This window comes from Aedes aegypti, chromosome 2 (assembly GCF_002204515.2).
Source record: "Aedes aegypti strain LVP_AGWG chromosome 2, AaegL5.0 Primary Assembly, whole genome shotgun sequence".
Lineage (NCBI taxonomy): Eukaryota > Metazoa > Arthropoda > Insecta > Diptera > Culicidae > Aedes > Aedes aegypti.
In genome coordinates this window covers 133,012,282-133,040,185 of record NC_035108.1, presented here as the reverse complement: position 1 = coordinate 133,040,185, position 27,904 = coordinate 133,012,282, and the positions used below count along the sequence as shown (strand labels likewise).

The following is a 27,904-nucleotide window of genomic DNA, read 5'->3' as shown; positions in this document are numbered from 1 at the left end:
TTACTAAATAATAAAATTTAAAGCAGTATAAACATAAAGAACAGCCTATTTTTAAAAGAAGGCAAAATTTACAATTAAACCAATACAAGAATTGACGCCAAAAATTATTGCGGCAATGACTGGTTCCCCCGAAAAGTGGTGACGAGAAAGAACGATAAACAGTCAAAAGAAGGAAGTATTCTGTCATTCTCGTCTATACACAAGTTGGCAAAAATGCTGAAGACGGTAAAACTCGAAAGAACTGCCAATTTAATAAAGAAGGTTGCATATTAGATGGTCAGTTCGTTCACCCCCCTGAAATGTATATAGTAACGACAATTATGGGTGCTAAAACTTTTCCGGAGGAGTGGGCTAATCGAGGAAACGGGATATTCGAGAAATGGCATTTGGGGAAACGACATTCGGGGAAAAGTAGCACAACCCATCAAAGTAACTGCAGTAATCGATTTCTCATTTCGCTGATAACACAGCGTAACAAAAATGACATTTTTGCGTGTCTCAAGGATCAAATTATGTGTCTCTAGTAGATTTGGGGTTGCTAAATCTGGTGCCATTCTCAGAAATGTTCCAGCACGTCACAATTTTTAGCTACAGGTCGCCAAAGTTGTATAAAACACTGGTTTTATTCATGTTTACATGAAATTTAAAGTACGATTTGTCAAAATTTTTTGTGATCTAATCCGCCAAACATGCAAAATAGAACTTGAACTTTCATTTCAGACATAATTTGATTGAAATTGCGCGATTAAATTTCGATTAAACCGATTTTTTCAACATGCTTGCAGTCTCCATACAAAATTCTTCGTTTCTTCTATATGGCAAAATACAACCATTCTCTAAACCATCCAAAAATAACTTTTCCGCATCAAAAGTATTACAAACTTTGATAATAAGTATTGTTATACACATAAAGTTTGAATTCTGTGGCAAATTAAGCCAATATATTACCTTACAAGCTGGCAAACTTGCATGCAAGTTGACTGAAATAGTCATTTTTCAACAGTCAATATCTCAAAAACTAGACATGCTATGACATTTCTGAAAACGGCAATGGATTCAGCAACCCTTAATTAAGTGAATAGCGGTATTTTGGTGCTGGAGACAAAAACGTGTTCCGCAGTGTAATTTGAGCAGATCAACGTTATCGATTGCCGCCCTATTGTCAGTTCTATACAAAAATACTTAAAAAATATAGCTCCAAAGAACAGCCTATGCATAAAAGAAGGAGAAATTTAATGAAATTTGGAACCAACAGTTTTCATACCTATAATAATGGTTACATCATATTTGAGAAAAAATAGAACAATTGATAGAAGGGTAAATTTGTGCTAAATATATAAAAATCTTCAGTGCAAAAATTTGTTCCAATAGCGAAACTCAAAAGAAGAATTAATATATAAAAGAAGGGTAATTTCTGGATAAATAATAAAATACTATTGGCAATAACTTTCCTAATGTGCTTAAATTTATTCAAGAGCGAATGATTGTTGAATAGATTGCCATTTTTTTTTGCCTTGTGTCATCAGAAAGATTGAATAGAAACGTAAAAACGAAAATTGAGAAATTCTTGGTTTCAGACTCATTATGCCAAACGACCATTATGCCAAACAACCATTATGCCAAACGACTGTATGCCAAATGACCATTATGCCAAACAACTTTATGCCAAATGACCTACCACCGGTAGTGACCAATCGTTTAAGTTTTCAGCTCAAACGGATGTTTGGTTCTCCAGATCCGTGCTTTTGAAAGTTTGAAGTTTGGCTTCGATTCATCTTCACCTTAACTTTAACCGAGTGGTTAGAGTCCGCGGCTACAAAGCAAAGCCACGATGAAAGTGTCTGGGTTCGATTCCCGGTCGGTCCTGAATCTTTTCGTAATGGAAATTTCCTTGACTTCCCTGGGCATAGAGTATAATCGAACCTGTCACACGATATACGAATGCAAAAATGGCAACTTTGGCAAAGAAAGCTTTCAGTTAATAACTGTGGAAGTGCTCATAAGAACACTAAGCTGAGAAGCAAGCTCTGACCCAATGAGGACGTAATGCCAAGAAGCATCAGGGGCATTCTTCTAATGGTATTTCAGTAATGTGTTTCAGATTTTCGATCTTGTTTATAGAAGTTCGTTTAAAATTATACGGAACGTTGCGAATAAAATAATAATCGGACACTCAGTGGTTAAGATTTTGTAAGTTAATTAGTTATGTAGTGAGCAGGTCCAACCAAAATCATCTACCCTAGATTGAATATAGATTGAAAACCAACATTAACGATTGAATATCTATCCCAAACAATACCGATTCCATTAGGCAAAAAAATAACAACGTTGTTTTCAGCGCCTGGCATGTGTCTGCTCATGAAATCATCTTACACATTTATCAACATTCAGCCCGACACACCCGTAACATCTATCATACTTTGCTCCCTCTTACCGCATGTATCGTTACACGATAAACTTGATCCGGAAAAATTGTTTGCTAGAATGCGACCCCTCCCGAAGCAACAGTGAGGAAGCCAGAGTCACTACGATCCACCAGGACCCTCCACGGAAACCACTCCAGCAAACATGTACCTACATGTATCGTTTCGGTTTTCACCCAACACGTCAATATTCGTCAGACCAACATACATACGTATATGGCCCTCTCAGGTGCATCGAACATATTAAAACATGTAGCGTACCTAGGTTGCATGCAAAGGTATTTGATGAAGGTTGAAAGACTAAAAATTTAACTGCATTTAAAGGTTACAAAATACTGAACATTAATATTTCAAATCAAATCGATTCGATCGAATCGATCGCAAGGATTCGTTTTGTAAATTATACAGCGGAACATTTTTAAGTCTCAAGCTACAATCCAGCTGATATTGGCTGTCGAAAATGCAGTATTTAACGATTTCAGCTACCTTGAATACAAGTTTACCAGCCTGATGGCGATTGCTTGATTTACCACTGAATTCAAGCTATAAACTATGAATAGAGAAAACTTATCAACATAGTCCATAATATTTTCGATTGAATCGTGACAAGCTAGAGATATTCAAATGCTACGTAATGTGAACTTCAACGTTATATCGTGTGAAATTCAATGATATGCCAACCTCCATTTATCACGTAACACTCAAAAGTTTTAGATCACCCTCACTCAGAACGCTTATTGTATGAAAATGCTAGGTGTTCATCGTCATTGTGTTTTTCTTTACAATGTGATTTTATATTTACAACGCATAAATGAATTTGCATCATACCATAGGAAGATGAAGAATTTTGTATGGAGTCTGCGGGCATGCCGAAAACATTGATTTGATTAAATTTAATCGAACAATTTTAACCAAACAATATCTTACATAAAACGTTAAGTTCTTTTCTGTAAGCTTGGGTTAGATCACTCAAAGTTTTGATAAGTTCTAGATAACATTTCAAAAAACATTATTTCATACATCTTTGGTGAACTAAGGCATTGAACTCTGCAGCCCCAAATTTACAAGAGATGTTGCGATTCTTGAGACACGTAAAAGTTTAATATTTATTACGATGTATTACGATGTATTAATCGACAATGTCGTAATTACATGTTTAAGGTCTTTCCATGATATACCCTTCCTTGCTAGGGGCCTTCCTTAGCCGACTGATTAGAGTTCGCGGCTACAAAGCATAGCCATGCTGAAGGTGTCTGGGTTCGATTCCCGATCGGTCCAGGATCTTTTCGTAATGGAAATTTCCTTGACTTTAATAGACACTACACGTTAATGCTTCCAGTGGGCTATTTGCCCTTTGAAAGAAGCACCACACTAGACAACGGACTAACATGCAACGCCCGGAGGACGTTAATAGAAGAAGAAGAACCCTTCCTTGCTGTGACCCCATGATCTTGCAAAAAGTTGAAGTGAAAAATGATAGAATGTGGAAATTGAAGGTTTATATCCTTCCCACCAGACAAATACAGGTGCCTGCCTATCAGAAAGTGGTTCACATACCGCTGGCTGCGACGGCAATGCTTGTAGCTACATAAATTATACTCTACCGTGGTGGGTGGGACAAGCAAGGAGAAGGCGTATATTGGCATGGCAGTAGCTTCAATTTCTGCACCCTCCATAACTCTTCTACGCTGGAGCTACATTTGTCTCCACATCGAGCAACCACTTCAGACCCAACCGTATGCAAACGTATGACGAGAGAAAACATAAATATATATAGGTACATTGAGATATGCTAGGGTGTCATAAACATTTTATGAATTATCATGCTTTAGTAACACTGCGGAACACGTTTTTGTCTCCAGCACCAAAATACCGCTATTCACTTAATTAAGGGTTGCTGAATCCATTGTCGTTTTCAGAAATATCATAGCACGTCTAGTTTTTGAGATATTGTCTGTTGAAAATGCAAAAAATTACTATTTCAGCGAACTTGCATGCAAGTTTGCCAGCTTGTAAGGCAATTTAGTTGCTCAATTTGCCACAGAATTCAAACTTTATGTGTATACCAATACATATCGTCAACTTTGGCGACCTGTAGCTAAAAATTGTGACGGGCTGGAACATTTCTGAGAATGGCATCAGATTCAGCAACCCCAAATCTACTAGAGACACATAATTTGATTCTTGAAACACGCAAAAATGTCATTTTTGTTACGCTGTGTAATATATTCAGCCTCAATGGACTTACTGATGATTATTCTTCGACAATGATTTTGTATTTTCGTCCCGATTTGTTTTTTCACATGCAACAATGATCCATCCTGATTCGTTTACCCGTGACATTGAACTAACTTTTTGCACGTGCTGCAAGAGGTCAGTGGGGATGCTCGTAAGCCCGGTCTTGAACGTCAGCAGGTTTTTTTGTTTTTTATATGCATGATAACATTTTCCCAAAGAGCAATAATCTATTATAGTAAATATTTAGCGATTGAATGTCTTCACTGCTAGAGTGGTAGGTACCTGAATCGTAAATGTTCATTACTAAAAAAACTCTTGCACCAGTTTGCTTCAATTCTTCACCACGGGCATTGAAAGTATCAAAGTACTCCATTAAGCTGAAGATACATTGAAGCTAAAAATCGAATTTTCAAGAGCACAAATCTAGACAATCAGACAACCGTTTCGTCTACAAATTTGATCGATTGGTCACCACCAACGAGTGACCTATCGATCAAATTTTAGGACCAAACGGTGGACTGAATTCTCTAGATTTGTGCTCTTGAAAAGTCGAGGTTTGGCTTCGATACATCTTCACCTTAAATACACAAAATCGAGGTCTTCTGGACCAACGCACCATGTGAGCTATTTCACACATCCTGAAAAATCGATTTTGTGTATATCGATAGGGATCTGGAATTATTTATAAAATCCTGTTTTATTAAAAAAAACACAAGGAGCCGTCCACAAATTACGTAGCGCTCAAGAGGAAGGGGGAGTAGGATCAAGCGTTACGGCTCATACAAAAAAAAAATAGAATTTTTCATATAAAAAACCTTATGGAGCCCCCTACCCCAATACTTTCAATTTTAACGTTACGTAATATATGGACGCTGCCCAACAGCGTATTTTTATTAGTACTTTTGCAAATCTCCCCGCTAAAATAACGGCTATTTTGTATTTAATATTGTTTATACAGTCAGCTATCCATAACTCGATATTGAAGGGACCATCGAGTTAGGGAGGTATTGAGTTATAGAACACAAAACCAGTGCAAATGCGATCCAAGAGACCATCGAGGATGAGGTAAAATCTCCAAAATAAGGGAAACAATGTCTTTTGGACTTCAACCAATAAAAAACTTCTAAAATCAAGTAAATATGTGATTCTTGCCTAAACTTAAACATTGGGTACAAAAATTGGGTCATGTGCTTTTTCGTTATTTTTAAATATTACTTTAGTTAACCTCTTTCAACGCCGTAATCGAATTTTGAGGCTTTTCAAAATTTAACTCAAAAGCGTTCATGCATTCGACCACCGCCTCACTTGAGCTGTGTTTGCATAGCGAGTTTTTTTTCTTGGTTCATGTATTCAGTAAACACATGCGACCGATCTTGGGTTTATATTATTTCCATAATAGCTCAGAGCTAGTAAAATGTTTTCCCCTTTTTATTCTTTTATTAAACTCCTATTTGGAGAGGGTCCAAGAAGGCACACTGCTAACGAAATATAAAGATGTTTTGTATTTGATTTGTTTACCATTTGAAATTGTAATATCGGAAAAATTTCACGGAACGTTTCTAAAGTTTGCCGGGACCACTAGTTAAAAATAAAAAATCTATTCTGCCGAGACCTCTAGTGTATGAGGATGAAAAATGACGGATTTTTTTATTTTCAAAAATATATGTCTCAAAAAAATAACAAACATATATCGCTAAAAATTTGACATTAAACTTTAAATTTACTGAACTTTCAAGAAAAAATGAGAACAGCAATAGCCCCTTTGGTTCGGAGGCCTTCAAAACACGAAAAAACGGAAATTATTAATTTTATTTTATATAAAAAAAATGTGATATTTTATATTTTTCTTGACAATTCAAAATCTTTAGCTTTTATTTCGTCCAAGAAAATTGAAAATCGGTAAAGAGGTTCAAAAGTTTTATTAATTTTTTAATAAAAATTTAGCAAAATCGCGATTTTTCTGGTCACCTTATTTTGGAAATGGTCACCCTTTAAAAAAATCCAAAATAGCAAATTTTCACGGAATTCGGTGACCTTATCCGAAATAAGGATACACGTGTTTTTGGATTTTTTGATTAGGGTGACCATTTCCGAAATAAGGTGACCAGAACAATCACGATTTTGCAAATTTTTTATTTATAAAAAAGTCATAACTTTTGAACCGCTTGACCGACTTTCAATTTTGTAGGACGAAATGAAAGCTAAAAATTTTGACTTTTCAAGAAAAATATAAAATTTTATCCAACCTGTTTTTTTAGATTAAAAAAAATCAATAATTTCCGTTTTTCGTGTTTTGAAGGCCTCCGGACCAAAGGGGCTATTACTGTTCTCATTTTTTCTTGAAAGTTCAGTAAATTTTACGTTTATTGTCAAATTTTCAGCGATGTATGTTTTTTTATATATTTAGATATATTTTTATGAAAATAACTGGATCATGTGATGACTGGCGGGAAGAGCACACATGATAAAGACAAACAATCTCTGAATGCGATGCGATTTCCCAATATCAGTCATCGATCGATAGAACCGTTCTGTGATAGCCGACAGTATATGAGCACATTGAAGCCTCCTGTATTTTGCCCGTGTTGGTAGCAAAGCTCAAAGCTTTGAGCCAACCCTTCTCAAGTAGAGAAGCTTGGTAGAATACAGGACGCTTCGATGCTTACTGGTTCCCCTATGGCTTGCTCAATTTGCACCACCTAATTAATTTCAATCTTGTCGCTCCTTTGCGACGCCTATCCGCCTATTCATTTCATCATTTTAAAAATTCTATAGGCTCCCTTTTTCTATGAGTCGCATAACCGATATAGCCATAACAAATAATATTAAAACAATCATGGTCGATACCTTCTCTACAAATTAAAAAAATCATAACTTTTGAACAGCTCAACCGTCTTTCAATCTTTTTTTTATGGAATGAAAGCATAAAATTTCTACTCTTCAGAAAAAATATAAAACTCTGAAAAATTTTATTTTACATGAAAAAATTTAAAAAATCATAAAAAATAAGAATTTACAAAAGTCTTTAAAAAATTTTCAAACAATTTTCAAAAATACAAAAAAGTTCCAAAAAGTCATAAAAAACTTTTCTTCTATGCGTGTTATGAGTCAAGGTTTAAGCCAAAATAAAATCATTTTGATTTCCGAGCTACGAAAAAATACAAAAAATTCCAAAGTGTACCCCGTCTGAAGGCGGGGTTAGGTATTATAAGGTTAATGTAGGCAATTTCAAAAGGAAATTCCCAGTGTCTAACAGAAATTCAAATATTCCAACAATGTGAAAAAATGTTGAAAGTTTTGATTATGTTTCCGTCTCAAATACTCTTAAAGGTTTATGGATGATTGTCAATACTACACCGTACACGATTCTAGAATTTTACATTATATTCATAGAAATAAACATTCTTCAACGCAAAAAAAAATCACGGTGCATGATTCGACAATAGCTATGACAATCAACGTTCATGTACGACAGCTTATATTGATAATTATGCTCTATTAGAAAGAAGTGAAATAATCGTGTGAAATAATCAATTTCACCCGATTTTGAAGCATAGATATTCCTATTAGTAGAAATAATTGGTGTGTATATAGTATGATATTACGATGAGAAATATTTACGTTCCGTTTATTTATTTTCATTTCAATCATTTAATCATAATAATAAAATTTGTAATTTAACATAGTAAAATTGCAAACATTATTCATTAAAATACAAAACAGCAACAATTCTCTGTGAGGCTTTCTTTTTTAAACTTGATTAGCCTTCCTATGCACAGATGGGATGTGATTAGAATTGTAGCTCTCAGTCAGTTACATATTGCCACTAAAGTCAGTGCAGTGCAAAAGCGTGCGGAAATGCTTATTATACCACATGTGCAATAGCATCGCAATTTTGACGGGTACCGAAAAGTCAAGATTTCTCAGAAACATCTCGAAGCAGTACCAAGCAGAGTTTGAAACGTAAATGCGATTTACATCATTTATTTATTCGCAGGCAACCATCGTACCCGTACAAAGACAATGTTGCTGGGAAAATTAGCAGATACATGTAACTTGTCTCATTTGCAAGGGATGGTACACAAATTATGTCACGCTAAATTTCAACTTTTTCGACCCCCTCCCCCCCTTTGTCACGTTTTTTGTATGAGTTCTTCGAAAATTTTGTAAGGCTTGTCACGCTTGGCTTGACCCCCTCCCCCCCTTGAAGCGTGACGTAATTTGTGCATGACCCCCAAGAGTTATACATATTTAGAGTAACGTTAATTTTTTTCAGAAGTTTTGATTGCTCAACAGCTTCACAATGAGGACAACTTCCACACTTGCTATTTTGTAATTAGTTGAATCATTAACCTTCGTGAGCAATCGAGTTTGACGTCATAATATTTCAGCGAAAAATTACATTTCATAAAGAGTAAATGGGGGAACTTATTGCATATGTAAGTAAGCGGTATGCAAAGAGAGGAAGTGAACATTTTCAACTCAAAAATGAGTGTAAATGTTACCGAGAGTGCAACAGCAGAGGACTGTTTTCTATCATGTAAGTGTAAGACATTATATTTAATTGAATTCCGATGAAAAAGAAATCAAATGTTATAAGTTGTTTATCTTAAGAACTCGATAAAGCTCACAAGAAATAAATTGACAATTGCTAAAACAAGTTTCTTCAACGGTTCAAAATGGTTTGAAACAATTCGCTATTGGGAATAAAAACCATTACCATTAGCTAGCTAGGAGCTAAAAATGTATGACTCTATCTGTATCAGAATGCATCGATATGGTTCCATGCAGAAAGGAAATCGATACTAACCTCCCTCCGGTGGGGTCTAAATTTAGAATCTCCACATTTGTTTTCCCTCGTAAAAACCCTCACAGGTAAAGCTCTGCCAGTCAAATCAACCATCATTTCGCCACATCGTAGAGCGCACCGGAAATGTGAAAAAGGCACGTCAAGTTGCTTCGGTAATTACACTCAAAAACGGTATGGCTCTGTCGGGATTTCCAAGTAGCAATTGAACGGCACTGATTATCATCATGGATACGACGAGCGGGCTTTTGATTGCTCATTTCTCCCCCTAGATAAGAGCATTATGCGTCATAAATTACACAGTTTTTGCGTGTCTCAAGAATCAAATTATGTGTCTCTTGTACATTTGGTGCATCTGATGCCGTTCTCAGAAATGTTCCAGCACGTCACAATTTTTAACTACAAGTCGTCAAAGCTGTATAAAACACTGTTTTCATTGATGTTTACATGAAATGTAAAGTATGATTTATCATACTTTTCTGTAATCTAATATGATTTTTACTTTCATTTCAGATATAATGTGGTTTAAATTGCACGATTAAATTTAGATTAAATCAATTTTACCAATATGCTTGCAGTCTTCATACAAAGTTCTTAGATTCGCTTATATGGCAAAATACAATACTTTTCGAAACCAATAAACAATAACTTTTAAGCATCGAAACTATTATCAAATTTGTTGATTATAATTGTTATACATATGAAGTTTGAATTCTGTTGCAAATTAGACGTACAAATTGCCATACAAGCTGGAAAACTTGCATGCAAGTTGGTTGAAATAGTAAAATTTCGCATTTTCAACGGTCAATGTCTCAAAAATTAGACGTGCTTCGGTATTTTTGCTACCTTTAATTTAGTAAATAGTATCTTGGTGCTTGAGACAACAACGTTTTCCGCGGTGTTATAGCTGCAACAAGGTCGTGTCCGAAACTTCGAGTTAGCGTCTGTTAGGGAGAAAATCAGCGGCATGGACGGTATTCAAAAGGAAAAAAGCTACGTTTTTAGTAGTGTTTGCGTTTTGTTTGCCCAGTGCACTAAAATCTCCTATTTGTTTGACTTTTCAGTCGTCGCACGGTTGACCACCGCCAGAAGCACCTCGCTGATGCTGTGTACGAAAAACGAGGAATATTAAGCCGTGTTGTACGAAATGGAACCGCGAACTGTTAATTGAAAGTTGTTGAATCTGTTGTCGTTTTCAAACATATCGTAGCACTTCAGGTTAGAAATGTATTATAAATTGATTTCAGTCAACTTGTATACAAGATTTTACGCTTGTATGCTATGTATGTGCTTGATTTACTGTAGAAATCAATATTTCTGTGTTAAAAAATGAATGAACGGGCTAAAAATTTAATCAAGTTCTAAAAAATAACACTATATATAGGGGCATTATGAACACTAGCCTGGGACACGGTTATACGAAAAATTTAGATTCTCGCTCCAGTTTACTTTTTGGATTGCATTTAGGTCCCAAAACAACTGTGCAAAATTCCAGCTCGATCGGAGAAACTATATTTTAGCGCCAGCCGTTCAAAGTTTATATGGGATTTACTATAGGAAAACTTTCTATCGCAAAGAAAAATCACTAGAGGTCGCCCATTGTCCTCTATAAAAATTCTGAACACAGATCTCGATAGGCATTTCTACAATGAACAACATTGCCGAAGACTGCAAAGCAATCCGATGCTTGTGAAAAAAGTTATTGAGCATAGACTATTCGGAAGTTTTGCCCGATTTTGTTATTACTGTTATTCCTTACGTGTTAATCAACGTCGCCTTGCCAATAGGTTTTCATTGACTAACTTTTTCCACAAGTGTCGGATTGTTTCGTGGTCTTGGGGAATATTCTTCATCGTAAAAATACCTATCTAGGTCTGTGTTTAGATTTTTTATAGATCAATGGGCTACCTCTGGCGATTTTTCCTTGCAAAAGTAAGTTTTCCCATAGTAAATCCCATACAAACTTTGAACGGCTGGCGTTTCTCCAATCGAGCTGAAATTTTGCACAGTTGTTATGGGACCCAAATGCAATCCAAAAAGTGGACTGGAGCGAGAATCTAAATTTTGTCCCACACTAATGGACACCCCTTCAATATCTGAGAATATGCATACTTCATCAAAAGATCATACACTGCATGAAATCTGTTTTGCGTTTGAATTGTTTGACGGTATAAAAGTATATATTTTGCTTCAATTCTTCTTCAAAATTTGACTTAAAGTTTTTCTCAGTTTTAAATTGGCACATAAGCAAGGCCGTGAAAGAATCTAATTTTTGAGCAGAGTAACGAACTCAGAAAGGTTCTTTTCAGCTATTATGATTGAGGGAGAGCCCTTTTACATATCGGAACGATTGACAGTCGTTAAATATATTGGAATCACTAAATTTCATGCAACTGTTCATTTTGCCCTGATACCTTTTTACCAGCCTTGTTTTCGACCCAATTTTCTATCTTGCTTTTCGGACATATGATATGATTTTTATCATCATGAATGAATGTAGCACGTCAAACTTGAAAACTAGCCGGGGGTAAATTTAAAACATTGCCATTGTATGGTCATAAAACGAACACTTCCTTAACGTGTCCATTATGCCCCTTATTCCTCTAGCTTACTTTTCAAGCATGAAAAACGTTTTTAGCATCTGCATACGTACGGTTAGAGCATAGGGGTGCCTAATTCGATTCCTGGCCAGCGCAATGTTATTTTCTTTATTTTAAAACATTTTTTTTTTTAAATTTGATTCTATCTCTGATGCTTAAAGTTTGTTCGGTGCAGTCCATCAATTACATATTCTTTTAGGTAGAGATAAAAGGTTGATTCCAATTTGTTCAGACTAAACTTCCTCTTGTATGGAAGGCAAAAACTCTAACATTAGTCATTCCTGTTTGTAAATGGTCGGTGTTCAGACAGACCGGACTAGATGATATTTAGGCGTTCTAAAGATTTGGTCATAATACCAACAATTCTGATTTTTGATGCTATTTTGAAATAGATTTATAATTATATAGATATGCTCCATTTTAAAAGCAAATGATGCAAATAATTTCATATTTCGAATGCTTTTCGAAAACCTGGTCCAGTCTGTCATTGGTATGCTTCATTTGGATGCTTCACTTCTGTAACTTTTGATAGTAAAATTTCCTATGCTGTTTCTTAGTCATTTTAAGAGTCGTTTTTTAGATTAGAGGAGATCGGTTGTTCTGCATAATGCATCGATGCATTTTTCAGGACGAAAATCAAAAAAGAGTGCTTTGAAATCTGGTCATTTGAAGTGAATTTATAGCTCTTAGTCATTATATGACAATAAAATAATACAATAAAAGGTGTGAATTTCCATGAATTACGTCACGATATTAACGAAGAATGAAGTTTCGACAAACGTAATAATTCATACACAATTTTCGAAGGTTCCGTAAGAACGTCAAACATAAGGAAGAGAATGTAATAAATGGAAAATTGTTGTGACGTAATTGATGAGCCTGATTTCATGTCAGTGACTGCGGGTTGCATGTTATGTAAAGTTGTGAAAACTTACTTTACAGAGAAAAAGGGACACCCATAGACCTCTATACAAATTCTAATAACATATTTTGATAGGTTATTTAACGACGAAAATCATTGCCGAAGATCGCTAAAGCTTTCGATGCTTTGTAAAAATGTTATGAAATTTCTCAATCGCCTTTCTAATTGGTTTTTATCGAACAACTTTTTTGCTCAAGTGCCTTTAAGATTCTCCTTTCCCTTTTAAAATTTGCCACAAAAATCTGCGATCAGATTGTTAAGCAAGGCTAATGCTGTCGTGAACCACAAGTCATTCCCATCCGTAAAAGTAGGCATTAAGTTTATAGTCTGGAAAGTTTACAAACTTATTTACCGTTTTGATTCATATTACGGACAGCTTCAAAGTCCGGACATTCTACTTTGTATGGGAAACATTTCATACGACATGTTTCAATTTTAACCGTTCAAAAGTTCTCACTTTCAAGGCTCGTTTTAATAAGCATTATCCATAGATATCTATGAAAATTTATAATGCTCAACTACCTTAGGCGACTCTCCAGTGGTTTGACGATTTCATTTGATGATTTAACTTTTCTATTTATGATTTGTTTGACCTGTCCGGAATTCGAATCAAAGTGTCCGGAATATGAGGCAAAAGTAAGGAAGCGGTTGGAATAAGAATCATGAAATGTCCATACATTTCGATTTATTTAAAATTATTCATGTTTCGGAATCGAAATCTTCACTCACCATTTGAAAGTTATGGGGTTTGACCAGGTTTGAACATGTTTCAATCTCAATGAAATTTTTACAATTTGCTTTTCCCTCAAATAATTTTTCGAAAAGAAAATAACGAGGGCCAGACACTTATTTTGCTTATTTTATGGTGAACGGTACAGAAGTATATAGTGGGACTGATAATCAGTTACAGTCAATTCTACTGTACGCGATATTATGTAACTCGATGAAATGCGTAGATCCTTATACTCGATGCTATCTGTTCCAGTTTCCCATGCAAGTTTACCTTTCCAGTACGATATTTTCATGAAGCGAGATGTCCTTCAGAGGCGCATTTATGGAGGTGCGAGGGGGCCATGTCCCCGGGCCTTGCAAATAAGTAAAAGGAATACTAATGAATCGTGGTTTACGGCTAACCAGCCGAGTGGAAGTTTAACAACTACCGAAAAGCTAAACAACAACTTACTTTGCAATTGAAATAAATGGACAAATTGATGTGAAGTTTTGCGAAAAAGTTACACGACTTTCGGTGAGAATCGAACTCACGACTCCCTGATCTCTAGTTAGGGCGCGTTACTTGTACGCCACGTGAGGACTCATGGACGCAGAAGTTAATCTGAATTCGATTTCAGCTCAATAATCACGTTTTCCTTTATCGCAAAATGCACCACTTTCGGAAGAATCAGATGCCCATCCAAACACAACGCTTTCTATTTATATCCAATGCCTAGCCCGAGAGTGCATTATTTTTTAGGTATTGAAAAAACCACACTAGCCAGCAACTGTGCTGGCTGAGGTTTCTATTGTGTGGGCTTCCAATGGGCATCTAATTCTTCCGAAAGAGGTGCACTTTGCGAAAAAGGACCACGTGATTATTGAGCTGAAATCGAATTCAGGTTAAGGTGAATCGGCGTGTAACTCAAAGAATCATTAAAATCATCATTGCTGTAACAGTAGTAGTGTCGCCTTTCCATGTATATTTTCAAAACAAACAAACAAAAAATATAACATTTGTGTTAAGCATATTTTTATGTAAACACATGGGAAACTTAGTAGATTGCCGAGTATTGGAAATCAAAATCAACTGTTCAATCGTACATATCAAAAGAAAACATTACAGTTTTATGAAGGGCAAGGGAATTTCTCTGTTTTTTATTTGATTTATCGCATATTTTTGTTATGCATCGGTATAGTTTATGTTTGCAAGGGATGACGGTGTTGCCAGGTGATTGGTGATAGATTTTTCTAGCAATTGTCATATGCTTGTTTTCGGAACATTTGCTGTATATTATAAAAACTTATCATTTTGCAAATAGTTTTCCATCATAAGCTCACAGATTTAATAAAATTTTAATGATTTTTGTGACCAATCCACATTAAATGCTATGATTTTACAAATAGCAACTCTGACATCACTGCGCTCAACGATCGCGATGATTGTGCACACACGATAGACGCGTCCCGACGCATCCCGACGCATCGCACTGTGGAGCTTTTCAATTATTTTGGGTGGTCCAAATTGATAAACACTTGGTATTATTTTATGCTTCGTAGATATGGTTTCTGTAATTTGAGAGAATCGAAAAACAAACAACGTATGAGTTTCAAGTTTCTATGCTTTGCCCAACCTTTCCGCACTGCAAATTAAAACAACAGAAAAAAAGTTGGATATTTTAGATTATAAACACAGGCATGTATCAGTGTGCGGTGGCGGCGTCGATTCGCAACAAGTGAAAACCATCGTCATAATAGTTTTGAGTGATGCGGTTGATAAAACTTTATAAATATTGAAATCCCGGTGGAAATGTGTTCCTTTAAGGAAAGTGAATAAAATATTTGTTTAGTGGAAGTGTAGTGAACGCAATATGGGATCCAAAACACAAATGCTTGCCGCTGAATTACAATCGAAAAGATAAGCACCTTCTATTTACAAGTGTAGTTGTGTGAGGCAATGAAATGCGGCATGAAATCGGAGATTTTTTTTGAGAATATAAATCTCATGTATATTGTCGCTAAATTGATAATGTTGTATCTGAAAATTAGCTTAGCTTAGCTTAGACTGACTACACATATCAATGGTTGCTATTCCGTGATTGACCGAAGTCAGTGAAAATGCACAAAGAATCAACTAGAAGTTCAGCTGGGATAGGCCATAATCTTCTTCAGTGTGCATAATTCAGTGCCTCTATTTATACAAGGTCAATAACGGCGCCGGCCACGTCCTTGCAGTCAGGTGGGATTGAGGGAAGGAATGTTAGTGTGTAACCTTTGCTATTTGGAGACCGTGTTTGCCTCTGCATCTCCACAAAGGTTACTGGGAGGGATGTTTGTTAATGGGGAGGATCGTTGGGTCAAAGGATTCACTTTGATAAGCGATTAGACCATGATAAACAATGATTTGTGAGATATATACATGCTTATACGTAAATATAATTGTTCATATAATTTCTATGTAGAGGAAAATTATGCCGACACTTGAGGTGACGAACCATTCAAAGTTTGTTGAACAAATACCTAAATGTAACATTCCTACAGCTGTCAGTACGAAAGCATGTGTTATTATATTTTACTCATTTGAAAAGAAACAAAAGACTCAATTGGTTGGGACATCATAGAACACTCTTATTCTTATGCCGACACTTACAGTGGCGAACCATCCAAAGTTTGTTGAATAAAGTGGACCTTTCGCAAGTCTACACTTGTAGTGTCGAACCATTCAAAGTTTTTTTAATTACAAAAATAAAGGTATATAAGGGGTGTTCTGAAAAAAAAAAAATGTTAAACATAAATAAATCATGAATCAGAGTTTGTGTCGACACTCACAGTGACGAACCATCCATAGTTTGTTGAAACATCATATTTACATCCCACCATTGTAACGATTAAATGTGCAGTCATACATATTTTATAGATTAGAAATAGTAGCATGAAACGAGCTCACCAATTGATCCGTTATCCTTGACTGAGCGGCCACAATCCATTTTCAGCTTCACTCGTTTGCTCGGCTAGCACCCAGAAAAAAAAAAAAAAAAAAAAAAAAAAAAAAAAAAAAAAAAAAAAAAAAAAAAAAAAAAAAAGGCGCGCGACTCGAAAAAAAAACACGGACGACAGCTCGGGCTTTCTTGACGCACTGCCCAGGAGCAAGCGTCAAGGTCGTCGAAAGATCAAAAAGAACGAACCGATCGCGGCACTTTTTAACTTACTCCAACCGAACTCCCCGATCACGCCACTTTTTCACTTACGAGACCGACGCGCGACATGTTTGATCCTGCCCTCGTCGCTCGCTCCGGCAAAAGCAAGCGTCAAGGTCGAAAGATCAAACAGAACTCTGATAATGTTGTATCTGAAAATGTTGATTAAATATTATAATACCACCTGAAGCATTTTTCTTCGCTTAAATTATCCATTAAATCAGGTGATAAGCAGTTATATTTCATCGATGTTGCATATACCAATACTATCATAACAATATGTTAATGATTTTGGAAGAAGCCATTTTGTGATGACGCACCAAAAGGCCTTAACTACTGCGTCCATTAGTCCTTTTGTGGCGTAGTGGTAACGCACCCTAACTAGAGATCAGGAAGTCATGAGTTCGATTCTCACCGAGAAGACGAGTAACTTTTTCGCAAAGCTTCACATCAATTTGTCCATTTTATTAAATTGTAATGTATATGTAATGTTTAGCTTTTCGGTAGTTGTTAAGTAAAAGAAACTTTGAATATAGTCCCTTTCTTGAAACGTCCATAATTTTCAAGTACATTTCTGCACGTTATTTTTATCCATCACAGACTACTCATGTTGGCCCATTGATCAGCAAAATTATTGTTTGTAGTTACTAGTGAGGTTGATATGCCTTTATTTTCAATATGTATCCAACTTGATATTTTTCTCCAAAATTTTCAAACAATATGTGAATCCTTTGAATGTCATGTAAGGTATGTTTAAATACAGGAATCTACGAAGAAATTCGTGTGAAATGTTCCCCACACAAGTGTTCGGAATTCGAAGCTGTCCGTAATATGAATCAAAACGGTATTCTTGTTGATTTTCGTTCCCGCTATCTCTCCGTATGTCGATGTACCCATTATCAGATTTTATTGACTTAAAATAGTTCCGATCAAATAGATTTCGTTGATTTAAAAAAGTTTGAAAAGTCGAAAAGATGTCTGCTTGTTTATTTTTTTTTCCTGGTAATGGAATTATTTTCAATCTAGTGTGCATTCATCAGTTGTTCTTTGTCTCTATCTTTATTTATCTCGACGGCCCCTTCAATGTCGAAAAGTGAAGAGTCGACAGTATTTTAAAAAATTTGACTAGATTTAAAACTGACTTTATAGGAATTGAGTAGACCAAATCTTAAGATGAGGCCAGCATTAGTATTCTATTTATCTGCTGTTTACAAAATAAGGTGGTTCAATGTATTGCTGTATAAGTTCGAAACGTAAATATCAAATTTCGGAATACGAAACGCGGTAAGATTTTTTACAAGGCAAAGTCAAATATTGATTTTCTTCGTTAGGTTGACGGTAATATCATGATCATGATTGCTTTTGTGGACAAGGTTTATTCGTGAAACGCAAACGGCAATACAAAACTGAATAAAACTAACATTAGACAATATTGTAAGAAAAAGAAAACAAAACAAATAGCGTTTAAAGTAGGATCCCAGAAATGCTAACTCTATATAAGTTTCGTCTAGTAAAAACACTATCGCGATGTTTGCCAAAAATATTGATCACATCAAGTCAAATATCAATAGACACACTTACCAATACACAAACAGAAGTTCATAAACTGCCTGCTGTCCCATATCCTTATAGCATGACCGTCCAAACACCACACTCTAGTATCAATATTTATGTACCGCTCGTTTCTTCACCACACTTCAGCACCCTGCCTTTTCAATGCCTTTTTGCGCCTTCACAACTGCCGTGACACCGCTTCTGTGGTCACTTTTCACGCACGGAAAAATTATGGCCAACTTTTTTTTGCTTCTTCTTTCCTTATACGTCCGACCAGGGACCAATCACTTTCAATCAATTATTTAGCTATCACCCACAAACCCCGCGGGCACGATTCCGCTCGTTTTCACTCCGGGAGGTGGTGGTGGTCACTTCGGCACGCAAAACTAGCAGACAACGGATAACGATGAGAAATATGTATGCGTGTGTGTTTTCGAATGCGAGCCACAGGCGAAATAACAGATTTCCACTCTTTTGCCGCACTCTGCAAATACACAAAACAGGGAGAAAAGGGAAGAAAATGTGGATCAGTAGGGTGCAATTGTCACAGTCAGAGGCAAATGCTATTCATTAATCAGCAAAGTGGGTGGTTATGGCACGATGACCAGCCAGTGCCCTTCACACTCTCATGCACTCACACGCGCGCGCACACACGTTGCTGGTCGTATTAAGTTTCCGTATCCATTTCGAGGAAATAAAGAATGTACTCTGCGGTGTGTCCATGAAAAGTAATTTATACCGGTCATTTTTCCCATGCCAGTAGCTGCGTATCTAACCATTTTTGGTTGGTGCCGCTGTTCAGGCTCAATGATTCGGGAACTCTTTTATTTGAGATATTGATTCTGGAAGGAATATGTCTATAATTTGTTTTCGCTTGTTTGCGCCAACTTTTTAATGGTTGATTTAGTTCCAACTAAATCAACATTGTAGCTTTTGATCTATCTAACACCATGACAAACGATTTTCTAAAACTGTAGCTCTGAAAATTGAACCCTCATAAGCTATTTTAAATAATAAGAAAGGAAAACAAAACAAAATAGAGTAGTAATAAAAACAGAATATTTAGAGCATTTAGCACATATTATTTTGATAAATAAGAAGTAGACATTAACACTCGAAAGCCATCTTGTTCCATAGAATCTCTACATGAAAATCATCAATGTACCGGAGGGGTAAATAAATAAGGCGCAAGCTTCATTCAATACCGTTTACTTAGCCATGGTTCAATCGGCGACCAGATGCTAATTGATCTCGTAAATTATCAAATCAAGGCAGACTCTAGCCAAGGCTCTTTAAATCAAGTGAGGAAAAAGGGGTGCCGCTAATCATGATCAGTTGTTCCGAATTATGGGGATTTAGACAGAAGATCTTGATCTATCAAGCCTAAATTTTCATCAAAATTATCCGAATATGCTTAGAAGTGTGTGGTCGTTACATCATCACGCTAAAAAATGTTAAGCATTTTATGTGATACAAAAATGATGAACTGTAAAAGGTGTTGAAGGAACGCTCTACTTATCCTTCTTGATGCGTATGTTTTCAGTTTTTTTGTGAAATGTATTAAAACTAAAATACGGTCAGAAACTATCCGATTCAGCTGATTTATTGGACTGATTGCCTGCATCAAACGGTGAAAGCTTTGTGTGAAGTAGTTTTAGTGTTCTCCTTGGAAAAGGATTCCTGCGAGACAAGAAAACCAACAACGGATAGCACTGGTGGAAAAAATTGTGTTCAAATTGAATGACCAAAATGTTTAAGACCGCACCCCTCAGCTTATGACGACAAAACTGAACATTTGTTAAAGCACCTATAGATATCAAAATGGAATAGCATGAGCATGAGCATGAGCATGAGCATGATTGACCGCCCACAGATGCTAATCCGTTATTGCAAGAATAGCTGTACTTACACAGGGAACCAACAGACACTACTCGGGATCAGTAGCATCCTCAATGTGTAAGTACTGATGCTCTCATTATTGTAATAAACAATACCGGCGCCGGCTGCGTCCGAATGCAGATCAATTTGGTAATTGGAGGGAAATGTTGATAATAGATATCAAAATGGAATAAATGATTAACTTGGATTTTCCCTAGTTAGGAGTTATCCATTAGCCACGTGATATTTTTTTTTTTCAGATTTCAGACACCACCCAAACCAATCGTATTTTTTGTCCAAAAATTGTTCAAAAATTTTGATTTTTTTTATGGACCGTGTTCTTTCGCCGGTGTTTTGAATAGTTTAAAGGAAGAGCTGTTAAAATTTTTAACAGCTCATAATATACATATAGCAGTTATTCGCCAAAACTTATTTGAAACCTAGATCCAATCTCAAAAGAGATCCAAACTTTTTTGTTCATCGTAATGAGCATGTGGTGGAGTTGCTATCATCATTCATCCAAACATCAACTTTGCCCATCATTTGAAACCAAAGTATTTGAAACTTTGGGTGTTTTTGTTAAAACACAACTTAACTTGATAAATATGCTGTCATAGCTGCCTATTCAATTCACCGGACAGCAAGTTCATTTGCTTCAAACTTATTTGTAGAAATTGAATCGCAATAAGTCATTTTTTTTGTAATTGGTGACTTTAATGCCAAACATCGCTCATGGAATAATTAACAGAAAGCAATTCCAACGCCAGAACTTTATTTGATGTGTGATAGTACTACATGTTTTTCCTCTTTTAGAAATCCTTCTACGTTTGATGTGATCTTAACCGACTCTAGTAATCTTTGTAGCCAACTGGTTACTCACGCTGATTAAGATTCTAATTATGTTAGTGGATTACACACCGTTTAACACAACAAATCAGCAGGATACATTTCATGTTAAGTAGAACATATTCACACGTTAGAGACACATTCATTTATTCGTCTGAATCGATCTAAAAAATAAAAGAAACAATAAATTTTCTTACAATTTTACCTTCCACATATCCAATTTGGCCAGGGTATTCCTTATTTGGCAACTCTCAGGAGAAATCAATGCGGTTGGCCAATTGAGGAACCAAAGTAAAATATGTGGCTGAAACTGGTTCTGGTGGTGAGGTGAATCGACTTTGAAGTTGAAAACCTCTTTAATAAAGATAATAATTATAATAGTGGTTCTGTTGGCCTATTTTGACTAACGTGATTTTCGATGCGAACATAAGGGTTGAGCTTAGTTCCGATATTTTTATACATAATATGGATTGAAAGCTTTCATTTGACGTATTTGCAGTACAGGCCGGACTCGATTATCCGGAGTGTCGGTTTTTTTTCACTCCGGGTAATCGAATCACTAAAAAATAAATAAAATCTGGGATAAAAACACTTATTTTTTTTTGATTTTTTATTTATATGATGACAGTGATGTAGCCAGAAATTATTTCTAGGAACATTAGGGATCTTGAGAAGTAACAAGATTTTTTTGACCGGCATACACAAATAAAAACCCTTTCCCAACCCCCCTTCCCTTACCTACGTCCAGAATTGCTAAACCATTCAAATTGTGTATTGCAATACTAAATTATCTCAAATTTGTGCACAAAAACTGAAAAACAAGAATATAAAAAACCATACTCCGGATAATCGAGTTTAAAATTCCCGATAATCGAGTCGCCGGATAATCGAGTGTCCGGATAATCGAGTCTGACCTGTACATACTAGGCTGTTCGTTTATTTTTATAAATATTTTCTCTTATGCTGGCCAAAATCAGTGCTTCTATGTTATATATTGAGGTTAATTAAAAGGAAAATAACCATTATAGTTTAAAAAAAATAATCAAAACAGTTTTTGTTGCTTAAAATTGAAGCAATGTTCAAGAAAATCTATCATTGCATTGTCCTTACTATCTGTGATGCGGTGATAGAATTTCATGAGATTTTCCTAAGATTTAAGCAAAAAAAAAACTGGAATCCAATGAAATGAATGATAGCTTCTTGAGCCTTAAGGTTAAGTTGAATCAAAGCGTTTCTTTCTTTTATTAGCAGGTGAAATCATCTCGCCTATCAAAATTCTGAACTGCAACGGCAAATGAAATATATTATGTGGCTACCAAATCTTAATTAAAGCTTTATTTTATTATACCAAATTAGAATAATAGTGTTGTCGAACACATAATACCTAGGTATAAAAAATAATGTAATGTTTAAAATGATACTAATAAAGAAATTTGAAAAAAATAAAAACACAGCCAAACACTACTTAAATGAATCACTCATAAAAGCTTGTAAAAGCATTATACACGATACAGTCTTAGATCGATTTCAGTGTTCTAAACTCTTTTAATGCAGGTTCAACGTGGTTCTTGTCCTCGTGATATTAATTAGCTGCTTGAGGATTATCACTTGCATCCTAGCCTAACGTCTATCGACAATCTCATTAGAGTCAGATCGTCACTACCAAAAAAGTAAAAAGAACGTCTCTAATTAAATGATTTGACTTCGATTTAAAAATAAACGAACGAACTTTGACTTTGAAACAATAGAGCAATCAAAGTATTTTGAACAGACTGTTACGCGTACATTCTTTTCTGTTTCTGTTCGAGATGAGCCACTTTTGTGGTATACCCGTGTCCTTTGTTTAGTGCATGTCGTTCTACTCCGTTGAGAAACAATGGAGTACCTTAAGGACGCCATTCACTGCTCATTAAGCAACAAATTTCAACATGTCAAATTCTTTCAAAAATCGACATTTTACAAAAATTCTTGCGCTAGACGCAACACAAAATATTTGTTTTTGCAGGATAAATACTCAATGGTAATGAATAATATCTATGACAATGATACAGGTTTAGGGCGCCATTTACCGCTCACTCTATGTATGAGGCCCTATACACAACACTAGTTGAAAATAATGTACTTTCATTAGCTGGTTGTTATCTTCGCGCTATAATATTTTTTTATAATTAATATACAATTAAAATCATATGAATTTCATTCTGATGCAATCCATTTTGGTATACTAATGCATGCTGATAACTTTTATTGGGAAAATTCGTTCACATTTTTCAAAATAATTCAATGAGCGGTAAATGAAGTCCTTACGATAGTCGTTTTTATATAATTATCATACTATACTATTTTTAAGATAAATAGGAGAAACAGTTTGTCATCATTAAACTCTCAAAATTCATTCAGGTTCGACCACTAAGCAGGTTGAATGATACTGATTTTGACCATGCATCGGAACTCTAGGTTATACAATAATTGCTTTTACTTATACACTTATAAACGACTTTGAACTCGTTTATTGTAACTGTGTACAGGTTTCATCGCATAAGGCATTTAGAATCCTTGAAAGAAGCTTATTTTAGAAGGTCTGCTATTCCAATGATTCGGAATAGTTTACCTCCTACTTAGATATCGAAAGGTAAGGACTTGAACTCGGAAAGAACTTGTCTTATGAATTGAAACCAGCCTCAGATGCTGTTTGAGTCAATTTTCCACGTTGACCTCCTCATGATCTGGAACAATTAATTGGCTTGTCACACTCTTATACTCTTCCGAATATAACTTATAAATATTAACAAGAACAGATACAACAAAAGTACAATATTGCAGATCTTACCTCGTAACGCTCCTCGAATATACTTTACACGTTTATACTTTGGTCGTTTACGGCAAAATCGAATAAAAGTGGTCAAATTATATTCGCATAACGCTCTGTTCAAAATATATAAAATACCCCTCCCCCCTCCTTTTTCAATACGTTAGATTGAATGAAAATAGTCCCAATACTGATCCGTGCTTAAATCTCCATTTAGTTAACATGATACACATATTTTTTCTAAGGAAGGCTAAGGAAAGTGTATAAACACATATACGAATCCAGTGAATCAAATTGTCAGATGCAAAACAATTAACAAAACAATCGCGTGTCTCAACTTTTACGGATAAGGAAACAATCTCAAGAAAAATTGTCATGGCTAACACAGCGGGCAACATAGTTGTAACCTTTTCAACTCAATATTAACCCCCCTACCAGCAGTTTCATTTTTTACCGCAAAAAATATTGAAACCGCGATAACTTTTTTGTTTCTCGATATTTGTGCTCCATTTTTCTCAAAAAACTTTTCTAGCTTTAGAATTTGTGTCGATATTGATCATTGATCATCTGGATCCGAAGATATTTCAGAATTCCTTAGGGGACCGACGCTTAGCCATAACCCACGAATCGTATTCGGATACTTACTATTTGGATCTATACATTTATGAAAGTATGTTGTGATAAAATGATGGAATTTGGTGCAGCCATCTTTGCGTAATGAGCATAAAGTTTTCTGGTATTAGTGTGCATCGTACCTTCGTGCTGTGCGTACACGAATTCTCTCTGCTCTTGGAAGATTTTTAAAAACTATCTAAAGCAATAAAACAGTACTTATCAGTCCTAAAATAAAAACGGTACTTTTCAGTGGTACTAAAACAGTACTTTTCATTACTATTTTTTCTACTATTGATCTATTTACGATCCTTGTTTGGACCCGTGCCTTCGATTTTTCGTTGGTCCCGTTGGCGAAAGCTAGCGGTGGTAATCCTTCTTGGACACCGTCTTGAAAAAAAAAAAAACCCTTAGAAGGTTTCGTCTTCTTTCGTTTATTCACTAAACATGGTTGCAACTTCTAACAAAAGGAAGGGTGAATCTCTTAATTCACAACTTCCTTCCAAAAAAGTGGGATTTAAAACTGTCACTAAACGTGGCAAGAATCAGAGAAAGAACGTTTCTCCGGAATGTAAACTTTCTTTCAAGGGTGAAATGGATAATGTTGATAATTGCATCGAAATGAGCAATCAGTTCGATCACCTAGACAAATTTTCCAAACACAAAATCGAAGCAGTCTCTAGCCCAGGCTCTTGATTCAAGTGAAAAAGCAAAGAGTGCTGCCTATCGTGGTCAGTTGTCCCGAGTTTGGGGGATTTAGGCTGGAGATCTTGAACTCCATTAGGGGAATCAAGGTTTTCTTCCAAATTGCAAACAAAAGAGACTGTCGCGTTTTGCCGGAAACTCTTAAAGATCGCGAACTTCTTCTCAAACATCTTGAAGAGAAGAAGCACAATTTTTGTACTTATGACGACAAAACTGAACGTTTGTTCAAAGTTGTCTTGAAAGGTCTCTCAAGTGACTATAAGTCACCTGAAGAGATCAAACATGGAATAAATGATTTACTTGGATTTTCCCCAGTCCAAGTATGTAACCATTATGAAAAAGAGAACCCAATCTGACATTGTTCCATTAGGGCTCAAGAATATCATTGAGTTCACTTAAACAAAAAAGATCTAAATAAAATTAAAGCTTTAGAAAAAGATAGACTTATGTTCGAAGTCCGTGTGACATGGGAAAATTTCCAGAAACCTGGAGGAAATTACCAGAACCCCACTCAGTGCCGTCGGTGCCAAAAGTGGGGTCATGGAGCAAAACATTGCCACATGGATGCTAAATGCATGATTTGCGGAAGTTCTTCTCACCCTAAGGACGTCTGTCCTGTGAAGGAAGATACCGATAAGTTGATATGCGCCAATTGCGGGGCAATCATAAGTCTAATTTTTGGGATCCAAACTCAAAAGAAATCCTTATGTTTATGGTAATGATCGACTTGATGGGGCATGTGGGGGAGTTGCAATCATAATTCACAGACGTATAAAACATCAACTGTTTTCGTCGTTTGAAACTTTATGTTTTTCAGTTCAAACACAGCTTGGTAAATATAATTTCATAGCTGCCTATTTGCCTTTTCAATGCTCTGGACAGCAAGTTAATTTTCTCCAATATGGAATTTTATTTGACGTGTGCTCTTCAGGATGTTTCTGAATTCAATACGCTAATAGCCCTACATGTTTTTCCTCTTCTAGAAACCCTTCTATGATTGATGTAAGCTTTATCGACTCTAGGCATCTCTGTAGCCATCTTATTACTCACGCTTCTGATTCTGATCATGTCCCTGTTACATTTTAAATATTCCTTGAAACTATTCTCTAATGATCTTGATGCTAACATTTCATTGCAAACAAAACTTGATATTGACAATGCTCTCGAAACTTTTAGAAATCCCATCTTTTTCATTTACTAATGCTTCAAGAGGGCTAGACAAAGGACTAGCATGCAACGCCCAGTGACACAGTCGGAAAACATTCTTAACGAAAAGTTTTTCGATCTGAGACGGGAATCGAACCCACACTTCTTAATACTATGCGCCTAAATTACTTGGTGACACCTGAGAGAGACTCACGAAGAGGAAAAATTTCAACGTCATATGCAGCCCAGATTCCCCTCTCACGAAACGTCAAATGCAGCCCACCGTTTTTATGGCTGAAAAAGTGAAAAGTATTGTGTTCAAAGTAAACTGTTATTAAAAACCTCAGTCAGCGGAGCAGTTTTTTCCAAAGTTGCTGATAAATCTTAGCAGAAGATCAATTATTTCTAATGTCTGCTACGTTTGCTGGCATAAAATTTCACACAAACGGCTATTTATGATTCGATGTGATGCAAACTCAATCATTTTTTGCTGAGAGATTCATGTGTGGATTTGAACAGCATGCGCATAATTGGTATAAACACAAAGTGGAATAAGAAAAAAACTCAGCAATCACAGAAAAAGAAGACCGTCTTCGCGAGTCTCGTCTCAGGGTGACACTATCCGCACGGCTACGAAGCCCATAAACACAGTTGAAGCAAGGGGCATTGCAATTCCAAAATGTGAAGTAAAGTTTGAATATGTGATTATAGACGACAATTTTAAACTCTTGATTCGTCTTAAAATCCTGAGGAGATGGAAATTTCAACGCATTTTCGATCTTGCTAAGAAAATTACTTGACAAGATATGCAAAAAATTAAATCATTTCTCTTACTCAGGAAACAATAATTTTGAAAATTAGATGACTTTATTGGACCCTGGCCCTTAGCTCTTTTGGAAATTATCTAGAATTTTGAAAAAACCTCTGGAGCCAATTCCGACATTGAAAGAGGAAAACTAATTATCACTAACTACATAATTTCTATAAAGCTTAAAACATAAAAATGTGAAAGCCCCTGGCGATGATTTTTTCATCCTCATCAAGGATCTTTCAGAGAAGAACTAATCATTGATATCTTGATATCTTTACTAAATGTTCTTAGTTGGCATATATTCCTGACAAATGGAAAAGGTTGTACCAATTTTGAAACCAGACAAAAATCGTACAAAAGCTTCTAGCTTTCGTCCAACCAGCTTGCTTCCTTCATCAGTAAACTTTTTGAAAAGGTTGAAACTTTTCGAAGAATGATTGTCTACATCAACGTAAATTTTATGTTTGCAAAAGGACAATGTATTTCGACATGGACATTCGAGCACTCATAAATTTGCACGTGTATTGATTCGTTCCAAGAAATCTGAAAGCTATTCTACTGGTCTCTCTTCTAGACATAGAAGAAGCATTCGACAGTGTTTGGCATGAAGGCTTGATCGTAAAATTAAAAAACTTTATTTTTCCA

At 35.7% G+C, this 27,904-nt stretch overlaps 1 protein-coding gene across 4 annotated transcripts in view; it reads right to left on the bottom strand.

The window, feature by feature from the left end:
• The window catches only part of LOC5567280 (slit homolog 1 protein), a 95,174-nt gene that overhangs the window by 45,889 nt on the left and 21,381 nt on the right, over positions 1–27,904 (bottom strand). For all 4 annotated transcript variants that reach the window (XM_021842433.1, XM_021842434.1, XM_021842435.1 and 1 more), the window contains one exon: positions 18,480–18,936. The gene's annotated coding sequence lies outside the window, so the exon portion shown is untranslated. The remainder of the gene's footprint in view (positions 1–18,479; positions 18,937–27,904) is intronic.